This window comes from Rattus norvegicus, chromosome 1, assembly GCF_021556685.1.
Source record: "Rattus norvegicus strain SHRSP/BbbUtx chromosome 1, alternate assembly SHRSP_T2T, whole genome shotgun sequence".
Taxonomy (NCBI): Eukaryota; Metazoa; Chordata; class Mammalia; order Rodentia; family Muridae; genus Rattus; species Rattus norvegicus.
In genome coordinates this window covers 75302054-75322123 of record NC_141534.1, presented here as the reverse complement: position 1 = coordinate 75322123, position 20070 = coordinate 75302054, and the positions used below count along the sequence as shown (strand labels likewise).

At 37.7% G+C, this 20070-nt stretch overlaps 1 long non-coding RNA gene and 1 pseudogene across 5 annotated transcripts in view; one reads left to right on the top strand and one right to left on the bottom strand.

Moving 5' to 3' along the window:
• The window catches only part of LOC148007197 (uncharacterized), a 137251-nt gene that overhangs the window by 94433 nt on the left and 22748 nt on the right, over positions 1–20070 (bottom strand). For all 5 annotated transcript variants that reach the window (XR_015646273.1, XR_015646268.1, XR_015646269.1 and 2 more), the window contains exon 2: positions 3854–4021. This is a non-coding gene — a long non-coding RNA (uncharacterized LOC148007197). The remainder of the gene's footprint in view (positions 1–3853; positions 4022–20070) is intronic.
• Positions 5574–5675, top strand: LOC120100490 (U2 spliceosomal RNA; annotated as a pseudogene).

Here is a 20070-nt window from a genome sequence, read left to right as displayed (position 1 = left end):
ACTGGGAAAGGGAATAACACTCAAAATGTATATAAGAAATACTCAAGTTAATAATAATAAAAAAAAACTAAAAGTAAGTGAAGATATATGTTAGAACTCTACCCTTTATCAATGATGAAATTGATTTCAGTGCCGAATCAGATAATTGTTTTGATGCTAGACTATGTCCTATATGTGGTTTCTTTTTCTTAATTTGTTCCTCCTGTAAGAGTCATAAGGAAGATATACTTCTAAGCTTAATTTGTATTATTAGTATTTCTTTGCCATATAGGTCAATTATTAACATTCCAATACCTTGGTAATTCCAGAGAATTAATAAATTGATAAATAAAATTCTGATTGCAAACTTTAAAAAAAAGAGGTGACCTAGAAGCTAAAATATTCATAACCTTTTAACAGTCTTTGTCATTTCTTATTTTAATATATCTTTCCCAATGAGTGTGATTGTATGTGACATGAGGATAATGCAGCCCATCTGTGAAGGCGCTGTTGGATTGTAATATATTAATGGGATAACATTCATTCATTTACAGGATATTTAGATTATCTTTTAGGGAATTATCATATAATAATAATAATAATAATAATAATAATAATAATAAATCTCTTTTACATTCCAGTCATTATCCCGCTCCAGGTCCACCCTCTGACAGTTCCTCTTCCCTTTCCTCCTCTCTCCTAGTCTCCAGTAGAATGTCCCCACCCCTACCCTACCAGAACTACCCCATTCCTGGGGCCTTAAGTCTCTCAAAGTTTAGGCCCTCCTCTCAATGAGACCAGACCAGAAAGTCCTCTTCTATATTTGTGTTGGGGACCTATATCTGCTAGTATATGCTGCCTGGTTGGTAGCTCAGTGTCTCAGATATTTTGGGAGCCCCATATTAGGTGAGACTGCTGGTCTTCCTATGGGATTTCCCTCCTCCTCAGCTTCTTCAAGCCTTTCTTAATTCAAACAGGCCCTGGTTCCTATCCATTGGTGGTGTGTAAATATATGCATCTGAATCTTTCAGCTGCTTGTTGGGCCTCTTGTAAGGCAGCCATGAGAGGCTCCATTCTGTAAGCTAACCAGAACATCAGTAGTAGTATCTGGCCTTGGAACCTCATCTTAAGCCGTATCACAATTTGGGACAGTCACTACACCACCTTTATGTCTATCATTCTCCAATATTCTGTCAGTATTTCTTTTAGACAGAAATAACTCTAGGTGAGAGTTTTTGATTGTAGGATTGCAACCACTCCTTCCACGAGATGTTCTGTTTCTACTGGAGATGGGCTTTACAAATTCCCTTTTCCAGCTATTGGGCATTTCATCTACGGTGCATCTTTCTGAGTTCTGAGCATCTATCAACTCACAGTTCTCTGGTATATTCTAGAGGGTCTCCTCAACTCCTACTTCCCAAGGTGGCCTGTTTTCATTCTTTCTGATAGACCTCAGGCTTTCTCTCATGTTTCCTTTTTAATACCTGATTATGTTCCACTTTTCCTCTCCCTGTACTGTCACCTACCCAGGTCCCTCTCTCTGCACCCTGTGTTTGTTTTCTTCTTCCTATTAAGGGGGGGCTGAGGCATTCTCCATTGGCCCTTCAGCTTGTTAACCTTCTTGAATTCTGTGAATTGTATACTGGATATTCTGTACTTTTTTTTGGCTAATATCCACTTATTAGTGAGAGCATACCATGGATGTCCTTTTGGGTCTGAGTTATCTCAATCAGGATGATATTCTTCTCTTCCACCCAAGGAAATGATGATGTCATTGATCTTAATACCTGAATAGTATTCCATTGTGTAACTGAAACATATTTTCAGTATCTATCTTTCCATTGTGGGACATCTGGGTTGTTTCCAGATTCTGGATATATGTAATATGTGTCCAGTGGTATGTTAGGACATCTTCGGGACATATGCCATAGAGTGTTGTAGTTAGTTCTTCAGGTAGATCTATTTCCTATTTTCTCAGGATCCTCCAAATTGATTTGCAGAGTAGTTGCACCAGTTTGCAATCCAACCAGTAATGGACACTTTCTTCACATCATTGACAACATGTGCTTTCACCTGAGTTTTTCATCTTAGTCATTCTGATTAAGTGTAAGGTTGAATCTCAGGGTTGTTTTGATTTGCATTTCCCTGATGACTAAGGACTTTGACCATTTATTTAAGTGCTTCTTAGCCATAATAACATCTTTTGTTGTAAATTCTCTGTTTAATTCTGTATCTCATTTTTGATTGGGTTGTTTGGTTTTTTGGAGCCTAGGTTCTTGAGTTCTTTATATATTTTGGACATTAGCCTTGCTTTTCTTTTGAATATTAATGCAAAGAAAATCAATAAATTCTCACAAACTGCATCCAAGAACACATAATAACAACCATTCACCATGATCAAGTATGCTTCATCCCAGGAAAATTCACTAACTTAATCCACTATATAGACAAAGTGAAAGAAAAAAATCCCATGATCATGATGAAATAGCATTTGATAAAATACAGCACCTGTTCCTGTTATACAGTATTGTAGAGATCAGGAATGTAAGGCCGATACCTAAACACAGTAAAAGAAATATACAGCAAACAAACAGTCAATATCAAATTAAATGGAGAGATACTTGATACAATCTCACTGAAATCAGAAACAAGGCAAGATGTCCACTTTTCCCATATCTGTTTAATGTAGTACTTGAAGTGCTAGCTAGAGCAATAAGACAGCAAAAGAAGATCAAGGGGATGTAAATTGGCAAAGAAGAAATAAAAGTATCAGTATTGGCAGATGATATTACAGTATATATAAGCAACCCCAAAAATTCTGCAGAGAACTTCTGTAGGTGATAAACAACTTTAGAAAAGTGGTGTGATATAAAATTAATTTGAATAAATCAGAAGCCTTCTTTTATACAAATGATAAATGAGGTGAGAAAGAAATTAAGGAAACAACACCATTCACGATAATCACAAGTAGTGTAAAGTATCTTGGAGTAAGTTGAATCAGACAAGTAGATGATCTGTATGAAAAGAACATCATGTCTTTCAAGAAAGAAATCTACAAAGACTTCAGGAAATGGAGAGATCTTCCATGTTCATTCATTGGTAGAAATCATGTAGTAAAAATGACTATCCTAACAAAAACAATCCACAGTTTCAAGCCAATCCCCATCAAAATTCCAACACAATTCTTCACAGACAAATGGAAAGAACAATTCTCAATTTCATATGGAAAAAAAACCTTGGATAGCAAAATAAAGTCTTAGCAATAAAGAACTTTTGCCCAAAAGTTCAAAATGCACATGATACAACCTACAGACTGTAGCAAACTTAGGAGAAAGAAAGACCAGGTTGTGAATGCTACAGTACTGTATTGAGAGGGTAAGAGAATGATGGATAGAAATGAAGGTAGGGAAGACCTCAGAGGGAAAGTGTAGGGTGAGGAAATAAGGGGAACAGTACCAACTACAGGAAATAGAAGAAAAATACATGGTAGTAGGGCATGATGAACTGGGTAGCCATTGGAAGGTCTGAGACACCAGGAAAGCAAGAGGTTCCCAGAACCCACCAGGGATGACTTTAGTTCAAATGCACAGTGTAGTGATGCTAGAACCTGTAGAAACCACCGCCAGTAGAGACAGCAGTCAAGGGACAGTGTGACACACTAACCTCAAAGTTTTTTTTTTTTTTTTTTTTTTTTTTTTTGGAGCTGGGGCCGAACCCAGGACCTTGCGCTTCCTAGGCAAGCGCTCTACCACTGAGCTAAATCCCCAACTCCAACCTCAAAGTTTTTAACCCAGAAATTTTCCTGTCTAAAGGGAAGACAGGGACAAAACGTGGAACAGAGAGTGAACAAAGGGCCATCCAGTGACCGCCTCACCTGGCTTTCCATTCTGTGTGCAGTCACCAATCTTGCTGTTGCCAAGAGATGCTTGCTGATAGGAATCTAGTATGGTTGTTACATGATAGGTTCTTCCAGCAACTGACCAATGCAGATGTAGATGCTTGGAGCTAACATCAGCCTGATCTCAGCGATCCAGTTGGTGAACTGTCAGAAAGAATGGAGGAACATACTTTTATTACAAACCTTTAGGAAGAACAATGCTGCCTGGCCAAACTCCCCAGTGATTCCACCAACTGAGGAGTATACAGGGAGAGATCTCTGGCGTCAGATATATATGTAGTACAAGATGGCCTTGTATGACATCAAAGGGGGCGTGTTCCTTGGTCCTGTGGAGATTCGATGCCGCAGTGTAGGGGAATGCTGAAGTGATGGGGCAGGAGTGGATGGTATGAGTTGGGAACAGCCACATAGAGGCAAAAGGGACAGGGGAGGGGGTAAATGGGGGCTGGGGGTTTGTGGAGGGGTAACTTTGAAGGGGAATATCATTTGAGATGTAAACAAACAGAATGATTAATTAAAAATTATAATTATTAACACCAAAAAAAAATACTTCTGGAGAAATCACCATCCCTGACCTCACGCTATACTGCAGAGCAATCGTGATAAAAACTGCATGGTATTGGTACAGAGTCAGACATGTTTCTCAGTGGAATAGAATTGAAGAGCCAGAAATAAAAACACACACTTATGGACATAGGTCTTTGACAAAGAATCCAAAAATATGAAATGATTAAAAGAAAATATAATCTAGAAATGGTGTTTACCGAACTGGCAGTTGATTTTTACAAAAATGAAATTAGATCCATGTTTGTCACATTTCATAAAGCTCAAGTCCAAGAAGATCAAGGACTTCAACAACAAGAACAACAACAAGAACAGCAGCAGCAGCAACAACAACAACAACAACAACAACAACAACAACAACAACAGAAACAGAAACAAAGAATCTAATACATTCAGGGGGATTTCCTAAACAGAATTCCCATGGTTCAGATTCTATGATCAAGAATTGATAAATGGGACCTCATGAAACTGAAAAGCTTCTCTAAGGCAAAGGACATAGTCAATAGGACAAATCAGCAACGTATAGATTGCGAAAAAAAACTTCACTAACTCCACATCTAATAAAGGCATTTTTATAGATGAACTCAACATGGTTTCCACCATGGGAAAGTTCCGATATTAGATATTAAAAAATTGCATGGGTTGGGGATTTAGTTCAGCGGTAGAGCGCTTGCCTAGCAGGCACAAGGCCCTGGGTTCGATCCCCAGCTCTGAAAAAAAAAATTGCACAAGTCTAAAATCCATGATGTGAATGTGTTTTTAAAGGAAATACAATCATAGGTGGCATTACATTTATGATCTGGTAACAGTAAGTGATTCTGTAATTAATGACTATTGTTACAATGACTGGTTTGAAGCCTTGCTAAGATCTTGGAAAGGTGTCATGGAAGCGCTGGTACCATATGAGTATTGAACAATGACAGACAGACTCAATGTTTCCTGAGTTATTTCCACTGGTTTATTCATACCATAATGTAAATACAAGCTCATATTATGACTTATCACACTGTTTTATGTTATCACTGAAAGAGGACAGTCTTGTTTATAGAATATGAGGGTTTTATTGATCACCTAAAATTGTTTTAAGCTTAATTCTATATCTCATTGGGCATTGTTTTAGATTTTGCATTCTATCGCTTCTCGGCCTTTTGGCTAAGATCAAGTGTAGATTTTGCATTCTTCAGATTGTATTTTATTATTTCACATGCATTTTCTCTATTTGAATGCATCATAATTTTCATTATAATTGATTCATCTATATAAAAATTAATAAAGAAACTGTATAAGATAGCCTATATCTTTATTCCTACACCTGCGAAGCAGTTAAAGAGATCTCTGTGATTCTGAGGCAATCATGGTCTACATAGTGAGTTTTAGGACAGCCACATCAAAAATGGAAATATGTTTTTATAAGGATATAGACATTTGAGGGAAAAAATAGGCAAAATATAATGGAGAGATCTGGGAAAGACAGAACAATTATAAATCTGGGTCAATGAAATACCTAGTCTGGTATGGCCTTGGTAGGGAAAGAAAGATATGGTTTCTGAACCTAGGACATCCATAAGTATCAAGGGATGGACTGGGTGTGAGGCTTCTATGATGTATGTATTTTCATGTTCCTCTGAGAAATTTCCTCCCTATTAACCTTGATGACTCCAGGATAAAAAGAAAAGAAAAAATGTCCTGGTTTCAAGGATACATCTAAAACTAGCAAATTGATAAATGGTGGGATATACAGGATAGTCTTTAAAGCTGTGGAAAAGAACTCTAAAATCGTCAGTTCAAAAATACATAGCCTCAACTATGCAAAAATATAAGCATGCAAGAAGAATTGTATATGGGACAATTTCCTTCACAGATTTAAAGGAACAGAGGCAGATACACTATGAGCAAGCTTGTCAGAAACATACAAATAGAGGCAAATACAAATGGATGCAGATTTCTGAATTGAAGGTCAGCCTGGGACACAGTAAATATAAGCCCAGGTGTTGTCACATGGGATCCCAACAGGCTATCATATTGTCTGTGACTAACTGAGGGATACAGATTTCTGAGTTCTTTTCCAATGTTAGAAAAATATGCTTACTGTCTCTTCAGAATAGAGGAGCTTTGATCACTATAGGATAATCAAAAGCAAAAGAGAACCTGAAACAAACAACTGAATTGAAATATAATTTAAAAAAAACTGGGCTTTTCTTCTACATGAGAAGAGCTAGCAGAGATAGTAGGGCTTTTTTTTTAAATTTTTTTCAAAGAAGATCTGTGCTATCTCGAAGATTGAAAGCTCTTCACTTGAAGAGTGAAAATAGTTATTCCAAATTTTTTCTAACGGAATTTCTGATTTTGGTTGTAAAATCCATAGAGAGTCAACAAAGCACTCTTAGAACTTTTCATACATCTTTTGAAATTTTTCTAAAATTATTTCAGAAATCTCAAGAATAAAAGCTGACACAGTAACTGATTAGAGAAGGCTGTCTGAAGAGTGAACACAGATGTTTTAGAAATTTTCCTGGCTTTTGGATTTTGACCAGAAAACACAAGAAATACTTTTAGAATTTTTCTAACAGTATTTGTGACTTGGTAAGAAGATATAAGAATTTTTTTTAGCATCTTTCCTGACTTTGATCAGAAAGCCCAATATCTCTCCGGAGAGCTTTTGTAATTTTTACTAGCAGAGAGAGTTGTCTCCAGCAAAAATCTAGCTGAGTCAACAAAAGAGTTTTTAGAATAGCATGAAAAAGCTATCTAGAGAAAATCAGTACACAAAGAGAGAACAGGGTAGAAAGCCATCTCAGGAGAACCCAGGCTGCCAGCCTGCACATGTGTTTTGACTTCTAATGTTTGTTTCTTTTTTTTTTCATTCCAAAATACCCACACACAAGAAAACAGACCTGTCCAAGTGAAAAGTGGAGTCAATGAAAAGTGCTGCAAAGCAAATGACAGAGACTCTAGTGTTCAAAAGTATGCATTAGTTTAAGAGAGGAGATAAAAAATGTCTAAAACTTGAAAAATGTATTTGGAGTAGAATATATAAGACATAGTGTGTTAAGATATACAAATTGAGAGGAGGTACAGTAGAATAGAATGAAAGGCTAAAGGCTAGGAAGGTCACTGCCAAGGAAATTGAACTAATAAAACACTGATTAACTAAAAGAGTTAGCAAGGTGGAAAAGGAATGCGAAAATGACTAGGAAGGTGTGATAAAGTGTAGTGGATTTGTAAAATCAGAGTGGTAGAACAATAATGGATATAGATATTTCTTTCATAATGACAATTTGATCCCTCTCTTGTGTCCTAGATATTTACCTATAGTAGAAAGAACTTACCAGGCCTAAGGCTTTATATTACACAAACACTATTTGGTCTTTAGCCAGGTCCTTCCCTTCCTCAATATTAGACACAATAATAACTGCCAGTACATCTGGGGGGATTCCAGATGTTTAGTTGTTGGATAAGATTGTATGATGTAATGTCTGATCCTGTCCATGAAAACAGGTTTACATAAAGAAACTATATTTTGAAATTAATATTCTGTAATAAATAATTAGTGGTATCAAAAGCTTACTGCTATGTTCACATCTACATCTCATTCTTCAAAGATATAAAAATAATAATTCTGAAGCTCATGTAGAAAAACCAAAGACATAGATAAAAAGATATTAATAAATCCTGAGCAAAATAAAACAAGTGAACAGAAACAAATCAGAAGCAAAAAATGCTGATTTAATATACTATATCTTAAGAAATATCATCGGGGGGCTACCTGTAAAGTTGTTGACTGCCTGTGGAATTCATTTCCTAACTGTACTGCCTATTCTGGACTCAGAGAAAGAGGATACAGATAACCCTGCAAAGACTCAATGCACCAAGTTTGGGATACAACCAAGAGAGCCCCCATCCTCTCAAATGAGAAGTGAGGGGGAATAGGAGGGAGTCTGTGAGGGGAGACCAACTGGGAGAGAAAAGTTAAAGATGTAAGGTTAAGAAAGACAGGAAGAAATAGAGAAAAAACAGAGAAAGAAAAGAAAAGAAAAGTCACAGCGCAGTAAAACCAAAATGCTGGTGACATAAGAACACAAAAGTACACCAATGGAACAAACTGAAGAACATTTTAACTTCCTCTGTATAACATTTGCCAAAAGTTCTAAAAAGTTCAGTAGGAGTAAAAAACGCATCTGCAAACACTGATGCTAGAAAAATTGCATTTTCGCATGCAGAAAAAGGAATTAGGCCTAGATCAATCATTCCTCACAAAAAGCCAATACTACATAAACTAAAAACCTAAATAAGAAATGTCAAACAACAAAACAGAAGAAAACATAGGCAGTACCATACATAATAAAGAAGAAGAAAGTGACATTTTGAATATGACACCATTTGTTCAAGAGGTGAATCAGACAAGATTTTTTATTTTTTTATTTTAATTGATGAGTAATACACAACTGGGTGGATGTACCACATCTTCTGTATCCATTTCTCTTTTGAAGCACGTCTTGGTTCTTACAGCTTCTGGTTATTAAAAATAAGACTGCTATGAACATAGTGGAGTATGTGTTCTTGTTATGTGTTTTAGAATATTTTGGGGATATGCTCAGGAGTGGTATAGTTGGGTCAGGTAGTACTGAGTCCAATTTTCTTAGGAACCACCCAAATGATTTACAGAGTGGTTGACCCAGCTTGCAATGCCATCAGTAATGGAGGAGTGTTCTTCCTTTTCCACATCTCCACTAATATCTGCTGTCACCTGAGTTTTATTCTTAGCCATTCTGGCTGTTGTGAGGTGGAATCTCAGAGTTGTTTTGATTTGAATTTTCTTGATGACTAAGGATGTTAAGCATTTCTTTAGGTGCTTCTTGGCCATTTGATAATTCTCTGTTGTGAATTCTTTTTTTTTAATCTCTGTTCCCCTTTCTTAATAGGATTATTTGGTTCTCTGCAGTCTAACTTCTCGACTTCTTTGGATATATTAGATATTAGCCAATTATTGAATGTAGAATTAGTTAAGATCTTTTCCCAATCTGTTGGTTGCAGTTTTTTTCCTATTGATAATTTCCTTTGCCTTGCAGAAGCTTTGCAATTTTATGAGGTCCCATTTGTCATTTCTTGATCTTAGAGCATAAGCCATTGGTGTTCTCTTCAGTATTTTTTTCTTGTTCCTATGTGTTTGAAGGTCTTTTTAGCTATTAAAAATAACAACTTCATGAAATTCTTATGCAAATGGAGGTAACTAGAAAGCATCATTGTGAGTGAGATAAACAAATCACAAAACAAATTCATGATATGCACTTACTAACAAGTGGATATTAGTCCCAAAGCTCAGAATATCCAAGATACAATTCACGGACCATATGAAACTCAAGAAGAAGAAAGACTGAAATGTGATTCTTGAGTCCATCTTATAAGAGGTAACCAAAACATCATGGGAGGAAATACAGGGATAAAGACCGGAACATAGACTGAAGGAAAGGTCATCCAGAGACTGCCCCACATGGTGATCCACCCCATATAAATCCACCAAAACCAGCCACTATACTGATGCCCAGAAGTGCTTGCTGACAGGAGCCTGATATGGATATCTCCTGAGAGGCTGTGCTAGAGACTTACTGATACAAAAGAAGATGCTTGTAACTTAACATCGGATTGAGCATAGGCAACCCAATAGAGGAGTTAGAGAAAGGACTGAAGGAGCTGAATTAGCTTGCAAACCCATAGGAAGAACAACCATACCAACAAACCAGACACCCCCAAGCTCCCAGAGACAAAACCATCAACAAAAGAGTACACATGGAGGGACCCATGCCTCCAGCCCATAAGTAGTAGAGAGTGTTTTGGTTTGGCATCTATGGGAGGCAAATCTCTTGGTCCTGACAGGGATAAATCCATCAGTGTAGGGGAATGTCAGGGCAGGGAGGTGAGAAGGGCTGGATGGATAGGTGGGAGAACAACCTCACACAAGCAGGAGGAGGGGGATGGGATAGAGGGGTTATGAATGGGAAAACAGAGAAAGGGGATAACACTTGAAATGTAAATAAAAAAATCTAATAAAAAATAAAATATAATAAATACATAAAAGAGACAAGAAAATAACATTGAATATAAACAGTATCTTTATAATTTAATATGTATACATAAACATCATATATGTTTGACAAAGGTGCTAGAGGATAGCTTGGAGCCAGATGGCTGGAAGTCTTGAGAAGAGGTTCCCTCATCCTCATTGCTAAAATCAACCTGTTTTCCTGGAGAAAGTGGTATGGTGTCAATAATGGAAAGTTGACTATCAACCTGATCCTGGAAGTGTTTGTTATGGGCAGCCACCACTTCTTCTGGGGAAGAATTCTTAAGATTGTAAATGACTGTTAGGAGGGTAGAGACAAAGAACAAGGAAGTGATATTTACAGACTGTACCTAAGGCTTGTGGGCAAGGAAGAGAAGACACATAAAAAAGTTAGACTCCCACATGACCTCTGGGGATATTCAGGGATCTAGGTCATGGGTCTTAACCTCGAGACCATAGGTAAACAGATTGGTTTGCAGAGCCTTAATCTGGCATTTCTTGATGGTAGAAGGAGGTAACCCACGATGACAAGCACAAAGGAAACAAATGACTAACATACAGCAAATATGACAGAAGAGACAATGAAAGTAAAGGTGTACTAGTTAGGGTACTCTCCCATATCAGCTCAAAGGTCTTATGCCTGGGTAGTGTATCTAGGAAGGAAAAGGCATTCAGGAGTGGATCCCTGGTATCACCACCTGAAAAACCAACCCTCATGTGCTGGGAGGGGGCAGTCTCCCGATTTAGTCTTCTTTCTCCTGTTGATCCTTCTTGAAGCAAGGAGGGGGAAGAGCATCGGTGGAGGGTAAGACTTTGTCTTACAAGATATGGAGGTAAGACTTTGTCTTTTTTTTTTATTAACTTGAGTATATCTTATATACATTTCGAGTGTTAATCCCTTTCCCGGTTTCTGGGCAAACATCCCCCTCCCCCCTCCCCTTTTATGAGTGTTCCCCTCTCCATCCTTCCCTTCTTGCCGCCCTCCCCCCATCAATCTAGTTCACTGGGGGTTCAGTCTTAGCAGGACCCAGGGCTTCCCCTTCCACTGGTGCTCTTACTAGGATATTCATTGCTACCTATGAGGTCAGAGTCCAGGGTCAGTCCATGTATAGTCTTTAGGTAGTGGCTTAGTCCCTGGAAGCTCTGGTTGCTTGGCATTGTTGTACATATGGGGTCTCTAGCCCCTTCAAGCTCTTCCAGTTCATTCTCTGATTCCTTCAACGGGGGTCCTATTCTCAATTCAGTGGTTTGCTGCTGGCATACGCCTCTGTGTTTGCTGTATTCTGGCTGTGTCTCTCGGGAGAGATGTACATCCGGCTCCTGTCGGCCTGCACTTCTTTGCTTCATCCATCTTGTCTAATTGGATGACTGTATATGCATGGGCCACATGAGGGGCAGGCCCTGAATGGGTGTTCCTCTGTGTCTGTTTTAATCTTTGCCTCTCTATTCCCTGCCAAGGGTACTCTTGTTCCCCTTTTAAAGAAGGAGTGAAGCATTCACATTTTGATCATCCGTCTTGAGTTTCATTTGTTCTAGGCATCTAGGGTAATTAAAGCATTTGGGCTAATAGCCACTTATCAATGAGTACATACCATGTGTGTTTTTCTGTGATTGGGTTACCTCACTCAGGATGATATTTTCCAGTTCTGACCATTTGCTTATGAAATTCATAAAGTCATTGTTTTTGATAGCTGAGTAATATTCCATTGTGTAGATGTACCACATTTTCTGTATCCATTCCTCTGTTGAAGGGCATCTGGGTTCTTTCCAGCTTCTGGCTATTATAAATAAGGCTGCGATGAACATAGTGGAGCACGTGTCTTTTTTATATGTTGGGGCATCTTTTGGGTATATGCCCAAGAGAGGTATAGCTGGATCCTCAGGCAGTTCAATGTCCAATTTTCTGAGGAACCTCCAGACTGATTTCCAGAATGGTTGTACCAGTCTGCAATCCCACCAACAATGGAGGAGTGTTCCTCTTTCTCCATATCCTCGCCAGCATCTGCTGTCACCTGAGTTTTTGATCTTAGCCATTCTCACTGGTTTGAGGTGAAATCTCAGGGTTGTTTTGATTTGCATTTCCCTTATGACTAAAGATGTTGAACATTTCTTTAGGTGTTTCTCAGCCATTCGGCATTCCTCAGCTGTGAATTCTTTCTTTATCTCTGAACCCCATTTTTTAATAGGGTTATTTGTCTCCCTGCGGTCTAACTTCTTGAGTTCTTTGTATATTTTGGATATAAGGCCTCTATCTGTTGGAGGATTGGTAAAGATCTTTTCCCAATCTGTTGGTTGCCGTTTTGTCCTAACCACAGTGTCCTTTGCCTTACAGAAGCTTTGCAGTTTTATGAGATCCCATTTGTCGATTCTTGATCTTAGAGCATAAGCCATTGGTGTTTTGTTCAGGAAATTTTTTCCAGTGCCCATGTGTTCCAGATGCTTCCCTAGTTTTTCTTCTATTAGTTTGAGTGTATCTGGTTTGATGTGGAGGTCCTTGATCTACTTGGACTTAAGCTTTGTACAGGGTGATAAGCATGGATCGATCTGCATTCTTCTACATGTTGACCTCCAATTGAACCAGCACCATTTGCTGAAAATGCTATCTTTTTTTCCATTTGATGGTTTTGGCTCCTTTGTCAAAAATCAAGTGACCATAGGTGTCTGGGTTCACTTCTGGGTCTTCAATTCTGTTCCATTGGTCTATCTGTCTGTCTCTGTACCAATACCATGCAGTTTTTATCACTATTGCTCTGTAATACTGCTTGAGTTCAGGGATAGTGATTCCCCCTGAAGTCCTTTTATTGTTGTGGATAGTTTTAGCTATCCTGGGTTTTTTGTTATTCCAGATGAATTTGCAAATTGTTCTGTCTAACTCTTTGAAGAGTTGGATTGGTATTTTGATGGGGATTGCATTGAATTTGTAGATCGCTTTTGGTAAAATGGCCATTTTTACTATATTAATCCTGCCAATCCATGAGCATGGGAGATCTTTCCATCTTCTGAGAACTTCTTCAATTTCTTTCTTCAGAGTCTTGAAGTTGTTATTGTACAAATCTTTTACTTGCCTGGTTAAAGTCACACCGAGGTACTTTATATTATTTGGGTCTATTATGAAGGGTGTCGTTTCCCTAATTTCTTCCCAGCTTGTTTCTCTTTTGTGTAGAGGAAGGCTACTGATGTATTTGAGTTAATTTTATACCCAGCCACTTTGCTGAAGTTGTTTATCAGCTTTAGTAGTTCTCTGGTGGAACTTTTGGGATTACTTAAATATACTATCATATCATCTGCAAATAGTGATATTTTGACTTCTTCTTTTCTGATCTGTATCCCCTTTACCTCCTTTTGTTGTCTGATTGCTCTGACTAGAACTTCAAGAACTATATTGAATAAGTAGGGAGAGAGTGGGCAGCCTTGTCTAGTCCCTGATTTTAGTGGGGTTGCTTCAAGTTTCTCTCCATTTAGTTTAATGTTAGCAACTGGTTTGCTGTATATGGCTTTTACTATGTTTAGGTGTGGGCCTTGAATTCCTATTCTTTCCAGGACTTTTATCATGAAGGGGTGTTGAATTTTGTCAAATGCTTTCTCAGCATTTAATGAAATGATCATGTGGTTTTGTTCTTTCAGTTTGTTTATATACTGGATCACGTTAATGGTTTTCCGTATATTAAACCATCCCTGCATGACTGGGATGAAGCCTACTTGATCATGGTGGATGATTGTTTTGATGTGCTCTTGGATTCGGTTTGCCAGAATTTTATTGAGTATTTTTGCGTCGATATTCATAAGGGAAATTGGTCTGAAGTTCTCTTTCTTTGTTGTGTCTTTGTGTGGTTTAGGTATAAGAGTAATTGTGGCTTCATTGAAGGAATTCGGTAGTGCTCCATCTGTTTCAATTTTATGGAATGGTTTGGATAATATTGGTACGAGGTCTTCTATGAATGTCTGATAGAATTCTGAACTAAACCCATCTGGACCTGGGCTCTTTTTCGTTGGGAGACCTTTAATGACTGCTTCTATTTCCTTAGGAGTTATGGGGTTGTTTAACTCTTTATCTGTTCCTGATTTAACTTCGGTACCTGGTATCTGTCTAGGAAATTGTCCATTTCCTGAAGATTTTCAAGTTTTGTTGATATAGGTTTTTATAGTAAGATCTGATGATTTTTTTGAATTTCTTCTGAATCTGTAGTTATGTCTCCCTTTTCATTTCTGATTTTGTTAATTTGGACACACTCTCTGTGTCTTCTCATTAGTCTGGCTAGGGGTTTATCTATCTTGTTGATTTTTCTCAAAGAACCAACTTTTGGTTCTGTTGATTCTTTCTATGGTCCTTTTTGTTTCTACTTGGTTGATTTCAGCTCTGAGTTTGATTATTTCCTGCCTTCTACTCCTCCTGGGTGTATTTGCTTCTTTTTGTTCTAGAGCTTTTAGGTGTGCTGTCAAGCTGCTGACATATGCTCTTTCCTGTTTCTTTCTGCAGGCACTCAGTGCTATGAGTTTTCCTCTTAGCACAGCTTTCATTGTGTCCCATAAGTTTGGGTATGTTGTACCTTCATTTTCATTAAATTCTAAAAAGTCTTTAACTTCTTTCTTTATTTCTTCCTTGACCAGGTTATCATTGAGTAGAGCATTGTTCATTTTCCATGTATATGTGGGCATTCTTCCCTTATTGTTATTGAAGACCAGTTTTAGACTGTGGTCGTCCGATAGCACGCATGGGATTATTTCTATCTTTCTGTACCTATTAAGGCCCGTTTTTTGACCAATTATATGGTCAATTTTTGGAGAAAGTACCATGAGTAGCTGAGAAGAAGGTATATCCTTTTGCTTTAGGGTAGAATGTTCTATAAATATCTGTTAAGTCCATTTGGCTCATGACTTCCCATAGTCTGTCTACGTCTCTGTTTAATTTCTGTTTCCATGATCTGTCCATTGATGAGAGTGGGGTGTTGAAGTCTCCTACTATTATTGTGTGAGGTTCAATGTGTGTTTTGAGCTTTATTAAGGTTTCTTTTACGTATGTAGGTGCTCTTGTATTTGGGGCATAGATATTTAGGATTGAGAGTTCATCTTGGTGGATTTTTCCTTTGATGAGTATGAAGTGTCCTTCCTTATCTTTTTTGATGACTTTTAGTTGAAAATTGATTTTATTTGATATTAGAATGGCTACTCCAGCTTGCTTCTTCTGACCATTTGCTTGGAAAGTTGTTTTCCAGCCTTTCACTCTGAGGTAGTGTCTGTCTTTGTCTCTGAGGTGTGTTTCCTCTAGGCAGCAGAATGCAGGGTCCTCTTGCGTATCCACTTTGTTAATCTATGTCTTTTATTGGGGAGTTGAGGCCATTGATGTTGAGAGATATTAAGGAATAGCGATTATTGCTTCCTGTTATATTCATATTTGCATGTGAGGTTATGTTTGTGTGCTTTTCTTCTCATTGTTTTGTTGCCAAGATGATTAGTTTCTTGCTTCTTCTAGGGAATGGCTTGCCTCCTTATTTTGGGCTGTACCATTTATTATCCTTTGTAGTGCTGGGTTTGTAGAAAGATATTGTGTAAATTTGGTTTTGTCATGGAATATCTTGGTTTCTCCATCTATGTTAATTGAGAGTTTTGCAGGATACAGTAACCTGGGCTGGCATTTGTGTTCTCTTAGGGTCTGTATGACATCTGTCCAGGATCTTCTGACTTTCATAGTTTCTGTTGAAAAGTCTGATGTAATTCTGGTAGGTCTGCGTTTATATGTTACTTGACCTTTTTCCCTTACTGCTTTTAATATTCTTTCTTTATTTTGTGCGTTTGGTGTTTTGACAATTATGTGACGGGAGGTGTTTCTTTTCTGGTCCAATCTATTTGGAGTTCTGTAGGCTTCTTGTATGCCTATGGGTATCTCTTTTTTTAGGTTAGGGAAGTTTTCTTCTATGATTTTGTTGAAGATATTTACTGGTCCTTTGAGCTGGGAGTCTTCACTCTCTTCTATACCTATTATCCTTAGGTTTGATCTTCTCATTGAGTCCTGGATTTCCTGTATGTTTTGGACCAGTAGCTTTTTCTGCTTTACATTATCTTTGACAGTTGAGTCAATGATTTCTATGGAATCTTCTGGTATGACTTTTTCTTATGAGATATTTAGGGTTACTGTATAATAATAAGTTTACTTATCTAAGTCTAAGCTACTATACTGTAGCTGATTTACTTATCTATGTCTAAGTCGCTATGCTCTGCTACTATAACTGACCCACTTTCTGTGTTCCCTGAGGACATAAACTGCAGTCTCTGGCGTTTATCACCTCATTCTAAAACAGCAGGTGATAAAGTAATTTGTCCCTATGCCTCTTGCTTGTCAGGCTAGGGGGGAAGTTTGGAGCAATAAATTTCTATTAAACGAAGAGAAGTGAATAGAGCTTGCAGAAGGAAAAAAAGTTTTACATAGGCAAACATGCATAAACATATATAATTTCATACACAGATTCATAAATGCACACTTATACATTTCCACTCATTTTCAGTTGGGTCCAACTTACATACATTCTCACAATTACATTCTTACACACACATCTATACTTACATATGCATATGGAGCAAAATACCAAGCACCTGTGCAGATAGAGCCCATTCATTCTGGATGAAAGATGAGCTCAAATCTTTACTATATCGAGAAAGAAATAGCTTCTACCCATTTAATGCTAAATGAATTAAACCCAACTTTGTAAGAGAAAAGACTTGTTCCTTTTAATAAGACTAAGCCTGCCTTGCTATTAAGAAACGACCTGTTCTGTCCCATCGTAAGTAGAAAACTGCCTGCCCTTTCTATTCTCTGTAGCTTCTTCTTTTTTCCTCTTTTCCTCTGCATTCTGCACATTGTTCCCTTATGTTACCTATAGTTTCTAAGCTATTCCATTCTGCATTCTTCTCAGCACAGACCTTTTTAACTTAGTTCTCCTTAGCTCAATTCAGCTCATTTCTCCTTCACTCAGTCCTGAATCTTCAGTTCTGTCCCCTCCCGCTCAGTCCTTCTGGCTATCTTCTCTTTGTCCTTTGCACTTAAACATCTTTTGGAATACATAATCACAAGTTACCAAGTTCATCACAAGTTCATACAAAAGATCAAATCATAAATTGAAGTAGAAGCTTACAACAGAGAATGTTTCCATGCATATGCATCAGGAGTAATTATCTGGCTAACCATCCATCACCTGTCAGAGCTTCACAGGTTCACTGAAGGTTTAAAAGCATAACTAAGTTATTAGTGAAGTTTTGTATTGAAAAGCCCAGTCGACATTTTATTATCTGTCCTAGTACCTATAATAAATCATTAGTTCCCTCATTCTGACCTTTGGTTAGTTGTTTTACAACCTCTTGGAATGTGCTCTGAGTAGGAGAAAGTCTTGTTATTATCTAAGAGCAATTATCTGGTGACACTTATGAGACTGGTAGGGTTTTCAGTGCAATTTTGACTATCAGAAAAAGACTTAATTTTAGTCCCACTCTAAAAAAGCTTAATAATCACTGATATAGTTTTTGGAATTTTTATACGATCATCATTAAAACTAAAGAAGTCATCTATTTGTCTATATGGCATCACTATGAGATAGTGCATTTTTGTAGATCTGCAGAGATCTGCTCTAAAGGGGTGTGCTATTACTTAATGTTTGTTATATATGTTTAATAATTACAACAGGAAAAGCATTTTAATAGCAGGAATCTTTCCAAAAATGAATCCCTTACAGCCTTGCTTAATAAGGGCAAACCAGTCACAGATTATATAATAATCTGAGGCTGACCATCTCATGATGATCACCTGCTAGTTATTAGCTTGTCCCGTTATGCTCCTGACATTTACATTGGTTTTAATGAATCAAGACCAAAGGTGAAAATTAGAGTACAAAGAAAAAGAAGACAGAAAAGATGACCACTGCATGCTATCCATAGCATGTTCATGCAAAGACAAAGAAAAATGAAAAATAGCCACTGTTCTCTGTACACTTGCCTCATGCTTGCCTCATACTTGATGCTTATTTGTCTCTGTCTTGTTTCACACTTACCTCATGCTCACTCTTGAACCAAAACAAGACCAAAAGCAAGGTTACCAGATGGACAGACAGAATAGACAAAGAAGACATAAATTTGGTCCCCATGCTCACCTTCATAGGATCCACAACATAAACCACTAAGGGGCCAACTCAATAAAGTAGCAACCAAAGTAGGCACAACAGCAGTGCCTGAAAGGGGTCACAACAGTAGTACATCAGGAAGGGGGTACAACAGCAGTACGGTGAGGAGAAGAACAAATCAAGCTGAACCAAAAGTACACTCCTTATACCAACAGGCAAAAATGAAACTCCAGAAAAGGAGGTTCATAAGCAGCCACAAAATTAGAATGATGAAGTAGTCCATTGATCATGTTGAGCACCAGATGTTGCCTGTGTCCTGGATAGCTCACAACACAACCCTATTTCCTTCTGGGGACTGGGACAAATTGGCACAGAGTCAACAATACAGAGTTAACAACACAGACTCTGGGAGCATGTGGCAAATGCTGCAACAAGCTCATCATTCCACATTCGAAGAAGGGCTAAAACATCAACACTTTGTTCTTCCTTCTTTAGCTTCATATGGTTTGTGAGTTTTATTGTGGGTATTCAAAGCTTTTTGCCTAATATTAACTTATCAGGGAGTACATACCTTGTGTGTTCTTGTGTGTCTAGGTTACCTCACTCAGCATGATGTTTTCTATTTCCATCAATTTGCCTGCAAATTTCATGAAGTCATTTTTCTTAGTAGCTAAGTGATACTCCACAGTGTAAATTTCCCACAATTTCTATATCCATTCTTCTGTAGAAGGACATCTGTGTTGTTTCTAGATTCTGGGTATTATAAATAGGTTGTTGTGCACATAGCAGAGCATGTGTCCTTGTTATATATCGGAGTATCTTTTGGGTCTATGCCATGATATACCTGGGTCTTCAGGTAGAACCATTTTGAATTTTCTGAGGAAGTGCCACATATATTTCCTAAGTGGATTTACCAGCTTTTGGTCCCACTCAATTTCCCTCATGAAATGGATGGTCAAATACTCAATAAAATTCCTACAAACTGAAACCAGGAACTCATCAAAAGAATCATTTGTCGTGATCAAGTAGACTTAATCTCAGGAATGCAGAGATGAATCAAATGTGAAAATTACATTAATGTAATCCAATATTAAAACAAACTCAAAGGAAAAAACACATGATCTCATTAGAGGTTGAATAACATTTGACAAAATACAACACCCCTTTGTGTTAAGAGTATTGGAAAGTTGAGGAATTCAAATTTCATAACTAAAAATAATAAAACTAACACACACCAAAAGCCCACACCAAACTAAATGGAGAGAAACTTGAAAAAAAATCCCACTAAAATCATGGACAAGACAAGGCTGATAACTCCTTTTATCTATTCAATATAGTATTGCACATTCCAGCCAGAGTAATTAGGGAAAAAAGAGATGGAATGGACAGGAATTAGAAAGTAGGATGACAAGATACCACTATGTCTGTATGATAGGAGAGTATACGTGAGCAACCCCTAAAAA